The sequence below is a fragment of the Gopherus evgoodei genome, chromosome 4 (genome assembly GCF_007399415.2).
Source record: "Gopherus evgoodei ecotype Sinaloan lineage chromosome 4, rGopEvg1_v1.p, whole genome shotgun sequence".
Lineage (NCBI taxonomy): Eukaryota > Metazoa > Chordata > Testudines > Testudinidae > Gopherus > Gopherus evgoodei.
The window spans coordinates 150,089,664-150,097,823 of record NC_044325.1 but is presented as its reverse complement, the minus strand read 5'-3'; the positions used below and the strand labels follow the sequence as shown (position 1 = coordinate 150,097,823).

Genomic DNA, 8,160 nt, shown 5'->3' with positions numbered 1-8,160 from the left:
GCACTCTACAAGTGGTCGTACTGTTCCCGGCGTGCCAAGATCCCAGCAGCTTAGGTTGTGCTTAGCCCTGATTGTGGGCTGGGGTTCTGTGACTACCGTGAATATTCATGAGGATTTCCCCAGTCTATTTCTAAACTTCCTTACCCTGATAATTCTGGGGTTCACTCTTCTCATAGGTTAGTATATTAATTATCATAAGCTTATTAGGATATACATCAGTTGGTTACCATGGCACTTCTGTGGTTGAACATTTGCTGTTCTTATCCTAAATGATCTACACTAGTGTCAACTGACATTACGCGGTGACCTGTCAGCAGTTTAGTCAGTTTTGTTTATCACAACATTATATCTTGTGGAATCCTGTGACTTAGAGTCACTTGGTTATTTATTTGTGATAAGACCTTATGCTAAGCTTCCTGCATTACGGCTTTAATTTATACCTATATCCTACCTCATACTTATGTGTTGCCTAGCCAATACCTATACCTATAGGCTACAGACCTAAGACAAGAATCCTGGCAAAGTGTTTCTTGTCATTATGAAGAACTATGTCTTTGCCAGCTCCGTTTGCTTTTGTTTTGGTTTGACTTGATCACTGAATGTTTCCAGTTTCTGGCTTTCAATGGGAGAAAAACATGTCCGGAGTAGCAGAAAGCTGTCATTGGTTCAAGAAGTCCATCAATGCAATGTCACCTTTCTCTTGAGCAGCAAGAAAGTAGTTTGTAATCTCATTGGTGGCAACAACACCTGAATTTAAACCACTTGTCCATCTTGAAGAGCATGCATTTGGCTGTGCACAGAATGTTCATTGTGGCTGGGTCATCATTCTGCAGTCTTGTACTATCAAGACCTTTCTGTCTGCATACCTCTGAAGTCATGCCTTGGTAAGTCTTGTCATCTGCAACACTGGCTGTTTACAATCAGCCTTTGTCAGATGATGGTGGCACAGACTATCTTGTAGGCTTTGGTGTACATCTGCTTTGGACACGTAGGCTTATTCTTATTTGCTGACTTTGTCAAAAATCTTGTGCAATCTCTGTAACATGTTTTATGGTACCGGGCTTCGACTGCCGCACAGTCTTGCCCTTGTATGTGAATGACAATATTCTGATCCTCTTTCAGCTTGCAGCTCTTTTTAACTTTCCTACATCTAAGGTTTCTGCTGGACCCATTGATCCTTCTTGTGTTTATGGGCCACTGTGGTGTATCACTCCTTTTTCTTGCATATGATGCAGATGGCAGGAAGGACTGGTGCAGATGCACAAAACAAGGAAGTCAGATCTTGACCAAAGTGTCTTCATGGGGCTGGGCAAAGAACAGGTATTGGAAGAGGTAAACTTGTCTATCATTCTGTTTCCTCTGTAATATTGGTTTCAAAGCATGGAGATTTCTTGCACTATCTATGCAAATTTTGTCTATAAAACATATGTCCCTTCTGAATTATAAATGTAGATGCCGTAAGGAGGCACTTTCCATGGTACGTGGTGGCCAGGCTGCAGAAGAACAGCAACTACCTGCAGTCACTTATCTTTCCCTCACTGACAACATTTCAAGACTCCTTCTCATTAAGTAGGAGCAAGTGGGTCAAATCCACAGGACTACACCAATGTACAGCTGAGGAGTAGGCCCAAGGATGAAAGCAGGGGCATCCTTTCAAAACAATTCTGTGAGTGCAGGGCAAAGTTTCATCAGGATCTAGAATATGACAGATGGATTGGAGACTGTTTCCCTAGACATGAGCATGCCGACTTGCTGATCAGAGTGGAGACCATTTCTGATTCTCCCAGCATGAGCAATGCTTAGATTCTACCTGCTCCTTATCAGCTGGGGAAATGCACGTACCGCCCATGTGGTTGGGCTTCATGTAGAGTGCACCACAGAAATCAGAAAAACCCATTGGCCTTTTCCTGTTCCCACTCATATGGGATCGATCATCATGAGTCTATTTTCCAGGCCTGAGTCTAGTCTGGCTTTCAGTGGGCAAAGCAATAAGAATTTCACTGACAATGTAGCTGGCTAATAGATATCACAGTTAGGGAATGGTCCCTGATTTCCAGCCTAAATTTCTCCCTTTCTTAATTCCATCCTATTTCTTTTAGTTGTTTCACCCTCCAATAAATCCTGTGTGTCCCTGGTATTTACTCCTTTGGAGATGCTTGACCCATCTTTCATTACCTGCCAGCTAGCCGAGCCAGGCACATTTCAGCCCTTTCGTTTTCCATTCCCATCTTTTTGTTTCAAAAATTGATCAAGCAGCCAAGCGACATCAGTGTAGTGACACTTCACATCAGAATGATACCAACCCCTTGTGTCAACTGCTGTGAGATAGTGTGACGTTATTGACATGAACTGTGACCGTATAGATCATTGTTGCAACCAAAGTCCTATAGTTGCACCAAATCTTATACAAAGGAGGTCAAGTAAGGTGTCTATGAAAAGGTTGTAATTTGCTGGTTATAGTTATGCTGTCTGTATGTGAGCATCATTTTTGTATTTGAAGTTATGAGTATGAGATACTAGTACATAGCCAAATGTGTCTGATTCTAAGTAGCATCAGTGAAGCATTTGGACAGCTTCTTGAGAAAGGACTATTCTCAGTAAGTGCCCAATCAAGAAACACTTAACTGGACCTTGGGTCCACATATGGGACCCTTCCTGGGAAGGTTCAAGGTAGCATGTGAGCGATGGCTGCCACCTGAAAACTGAGTCATGCATGGACATGTGACTTGCCCATGTGACTCCAAACTCCATCTTGCTGCTGTGATTTTCCACAGTAAGAACAAAGGGGTTTCCTTCCACATGCAGAGGATATAAAAGGCCCTGGAAACCCCTCCAGTTTGTCTTCAATCCTGCTTCTAACCACTGGAGGAACTTTGCTAGAAACTGAAGCTTTTAACAAAGGATTGAACGACCCATCCAAGATGGAATATTTGTACTCCAGAGACTTGATTGGTTTAAATCAGCAGTAATCCCATCAAGTCTGAAACAAGCCTGAACGAAAAACTTTGCAATTGTTATATATATTTGATTCCATTTAACCAATTTTAACTCTCATCTACATTTCTCCTCTTTTTATGAATAAATATTTAGAGTTTAGATTCTAAAGGATTGGCAACAGCGCGATTTGTGGGTAAGATTTGACATGTATGTTGACCTGGGTCTGGGGCTTGGTCCTTTGGGATCAGGAGAACCTCTTTTTTTAACTGGGGTATGGTTTTCATAACCATTCGTCCTCATAAGGAATGGTGCTGGTGGTGATACAAGGGAACTGGAGTGTCTGAGGGAATTGCTTGTATGACTTCTAGTTAGCCTGTGGGGTAAAACCGAAGTCCTCTCTGGCTGGTTTGGCTTGCCTAATTAGTGAAGAACCCCCAGCCTTGGGCTGTGACTGCCCTGCTCTAAGCAATTTGTCCACTCTCAGTAGTGTCCTGCCAGTGGCCGCATTGTTACAGATGGACTGACGAAAAGTGGTGTAACACTTCCCCAGGGACAGAGAAGATGCGTATTAGGGGCATGCAGGGTCATGTGAACCCCGCAGATCTGCTGCTTGGCTTGTATCGTGCATGCTCATGTGGATGGAGCGTGCTCAGTAACTCTGCTGAAGCCTCGTGCCCTCACCTTGCCTTCCCACTGTCGGCAGGCAACAGTCGTCTTTGCCTGGGGAACCCAGGCCAGTCAGGCTCTTTACTACCACCTGCCCTTAGTGTGAGGGAGCCATATCTGTGCCTACTGGGGGTTATCTCCCCGACTCCACCGGCTACAGGCAACACACACACTGCCTTCCATGTCTACGCTGGCCCTATTCTCTCTACAGAGCAGCGATCGGCACACTCCAACCCTGAACCCTCCCAGCGTCTCCCTGGAGCGTCCAGCCCCTGCTCCACTGGCCCCTTGCAGCACTTACAGAGCTGCTGCTCCCAAAGAAGCTGCACACCCCTGCGTCCCACTTCCACCTCAGCTCTCCCCCGCACACAGCGTTGAAATACCTTTATAGTGACATCAGTCAAGAGTTTATTAATTCTAATAAGAGGAGGGAGAAGTACTGGAAAGAAACAGTTACAATATACAATAAAAACAACACTCATTCTAGACCCTAGATTGATGGAACTAGTTACTGCCTATCTTACAGAGCAAAAGTTCACCCCAAATCCTTCCAGCATTTCACAACCAGGCCCGGCTATGATCGTCTGTTCACGAGGCAAGTCACACTGTCAGCTTGCCCCACCAGTGGAAAAGATCCTGGATGTGTCTCTATGCCCCCAGTTACACCCCCCAATCCAATGCCTTTATTCATAAACTGGACACCTCCTGCTGGCTGTTTTTTCCCGTGTGCCTCTTTCTTGTCGATTGCACCGTCTCTTGATTAGCGTTCGGCTCAGTTTGTAGACAGGCCTCCATTGTGAAGCAGACATTACACAATACACACAAAGGAGAGAAAAGTGTCCCTTCCTACCTGTCAGGAGCAGGTTTGCCATCTTCTGGTGACCTGCCTTAACTTACAGACCTTGGGAACCTAATTTTCAGCACAGCTACATATTCCTTAAACATTATCCGTAGAAACAGTCCGCAATGCTCATGATGATCAGTGGAATACTGGATCTTGGTGGAGACCTCATATGCCACTTAATACCCATACATCTGACCCAGGGAATCCTTGTAAAACTTTATACTGTCTGCCAATTGGCAACAAAATGTCCCTGGCTCATAAGCACGATAGAAGAGCTAGGTTTGATTGGCATGATTGTCATGTATAAATATCAAGGAAGGCCATCTGCAGAGTCAGGCAGGCTTCCCCTGTTTAATAGTGGGCAGGATTTCTCTGCAAATACAAAGGCCTGCAGAATGTTTTGTCTCCACTTGGGAGCTCAGATCGTGCAGAGCAAGGGGTGGATTCTGCAGCAGCACAGGGTCCTGAGAGTGTTTCTTTGTCTTTCCCTTTCCTCCACAACAGGCAGTGGGCCACTGGCAGCATGAGAAAGGGGAACGAAACATTAGTGATCGAGTTCATCCTGCTGGGCCTTTCCAGCTGGCCCATGGCGCAGGCCATGCACCTGGCTCTGTTCCTTGCTTCCTACCTGGTCACCCTCCTGGCAACATGGTGATCATTGGGCTGATCCGCCTCAATTTGCACCTCCACACCCCCATGTACTTCTTCCTTAGCAGCCTCTCCTTCCTGGACATCTGCAAGCCTCCAGCATCGTCCCTGGCATGCTGCACAGCCTGAAGTCTGGGCACAGGGCCATCTCCTACATCGGCTGCAAGGGGCAGATATACATAGTGCTGTCCTGTGTGATTAATGAGTGCCTCCTGCTGGCTGTCATGGCCTACAACTGCTACATGGTGGTGTGCCTCCCACTGCACTACATGGAGGTCATGAGCCTCAGGGCCTGCATCGCCTTAGTGGCTTTCTCCTGGATGGTTAGCTTGTTGCTCTCCATCGTGCATGTCTTCAGCCTGTCGGTGCCTTTCTGAGGCCCCAACCAGATAGACCCCTTCTTCTGCGAGATTCTGGCAGTGATGCAGCTGGCCTGTGCTGACACCAGCTACAATGGGACTGTTATCTTCAGTGGGGACGTTTTCACCCTGCTTATCCCCTTCTCCTTCATCCTGGCCACCTATGTATGCGTCACTGCTGTCCTGAGGATCTGCTCCCTCCAGGGCCAGTGGAAGGCCTTCTCCACCTGTGCCTCCCATCTGATGGCCATGGCCCTGTTCTACGGGATGGCCATCTTCATGTACATGTGGCCCAGGTCTGCCCACTCCCCAGAGCAGGACAAAATGGTTTCTGTCTTCTACACAGTGGTGACCCCCATGCTGAATCCCTGATCTACAGTCTGAGGAACAAGGAGGTCAGGGAACCATAGCTAAGGCCATAATCATGGTGGCAGTGGCTGGGGGTGGTAGTAGAGGAGATTCTGTCCTGGAAGTACATAAGGGTGTTCTCTGTCTATGGCTGGCTAGAGGCAAATCCAGATCCCACTTCCAAGGGTAGCTGGTATAATGGGACTTATGACACTTGCATCAGAATTGTCTGCTGTTACTTAACAGTCTGGAAGAGTAGTGTGAAATCAGGCAGGTAGGATGGGCCAGAGGTTAGGGTGGTGTCCTAGGGCTTTGGGGACCTGGATACAATTTCCTGCTCCACCACAGTCTCCCAGTGTAGTCTTTAGTGAGTCACTTAGCTTCATTGTACCTGAATTCCCCACATGTGAAAAAGTACTTCCCTGCCTCATGTGAGGTGTTGGAGACGCTTAGATGCTATGGACCAGATATGCTACGTATGGTAGATACTTAGAATATCAGTGTTAGAAGGGACCTCAAGAGGTCATCTAGTCCACTCCCTTGACAGATTTTTGCCTCAGTTCTGTAAATGGCCCCCCTCAAGTATTGAACTCACAAGCCTGGATTTAGCAGGCCAATGCTCAAACCACTGAGCTATCCCTCCCCCCTATAATAGAGCCCCTACCAGAACACAGCAGTTGAAGCAAGTATTGTAGAATAAAGTCTCATGCCCTTTTGGAAAAGGTATAGTGAAAAGAGATGGGGGAAATGAATGTTTGGCAGTGGGGGGGCTCTCAGCCAATGACAGCCCTACCTTTCTGGAGGACATTTCACTGTGGATGCTGACCACTCCTCACTCTCTTGGGCACATCAAATGAATGGGGCAAATACCACGATGCCAAGAGGGAGTTTGGTGCTCCAGGATTGTGATATGGAAGTGATCCATGGGAAAGGGAATGCCAAGGCTGATTGCTGATAAGCACCTGATGCTCTGTCTGGGAAATAAGTCAATGGATTTGTAGCGGGGCAGTAAACCCGCTCCTGTGAAAGGGTTAAAAGCCCTTGGAGAGGGCTGGGGCTGAAAGCCGAGAAGAAAAGGCTGATTGGGGGAAGCAGCCACAGTTGGGCCACAGCTGGCCCTATAACTGAGCTGTGAGCCAAGAGCTGAGGTGTTGGTAGCTGAGCAGGGTACCTAGAGGGTAGCAGGGCTGGGGGAGGGCCAGAAGAGCTGGGAGCTCCAGCCTGAAAAAACCTGCAGGCCTTGCTAAAGGCCAGGAAAGGTACTGTGGCTATGGAAGTGTAGCCTGGGAGTAGGCAGAGGCAGCTGGTCCAACCCCCTTTGCCCGTGATGAGTGGTTTACAGACTGCAATCTGCCCCAGGGAGGAGGGGCTAGATGGTGACTGGCAGTAGCCACTGAGGTGAGGTGGGGAGAGAGGGCTGGGGGTTCCCCTGGGTGGCTGCTGGGGACAGAACTCTGATGCAGAGGGGCACTGGGGTCTGGGAGGGACACAGGAGCCAGCGGCATGTGAGACACTGGTCTGCAGAGGGCGTTCTGGACTGAAAAAGCTAATTCCCAGGATGACCAGCAGGAGGCGCCACACTGGTGAGTCATCACCCCGCCACAGGATTCCACTAGCATGCCGGTCAAGCAGCCTAGTTACGTTCACTTCTTTAGCGGAGAGATGTGACAGGCAAATTTCCTGCAGTCTCCTTATTGACTAGGTCAGCCTCTCTGTGTCTTGCCTGGGGATTAGCAATGAAATGCTTGCTTAAGTAGCCGATTATTGGGCATTTTTAAAAGATAGCTCAAATATGTCCCTCTCTTCCTCCGTACTCCTTGGTTTGTTGTAAGTTGTTGTGGCCATTGCATCAGACTGTTTTACTTTGACTGTATTATGCAGCCACATCTATTGATAGCTATTCAGTTTGTGAGGGATTCTGTTCAGCGAGGAGAATGCTTAGCAGGTTGCTCCTAAAGATTTAGAGTTTGGTATTTTTGTTAATTCACATTGGACTTCCGTAATGTTGTGTGCCCTGCCCCATAATGCTATCCCTCAGTGAATCTCAAAGGTGTCTTACTATGGATGTTGGGAGCATTATCCTCACCCACTTTACAAGTGGGGAAACTGAGGCATGGACAGAGCAAAGTGAGGAAGCACAGAGAAGCCAGGGATAAGAGGCTTTGTGAAGTGGGGCTGAGCCGTGCAACTTTGAAGGTTAAACATTTGGTCCACAGCCCATAATGGGGGCTGACTTAAGTGGATGCCACGAGTACTGCAATCAGACTGCTCCACGATCACCTTCTACATGCAGACATCCCAAGGGCGGGCACTTAATATCCTGCAGTTCTCCATCCATCCCCTTCCCCCCCTTCTTGC

The 8,160-nt window shown here is 47.7% G+C and overlaps 1 pseudogene; it reads left to right on the top strand.

Moving 5' to 3' along the window:
• Positions 1-4,970: 4,970 nt before the first annotated feature.
• LOC115651291 lies at positions 4,971-5,864 on the top strand (annotated as a pseudogene).
• Positions 5,865-8,160: the final 2,296 nt, after the last annotated feature.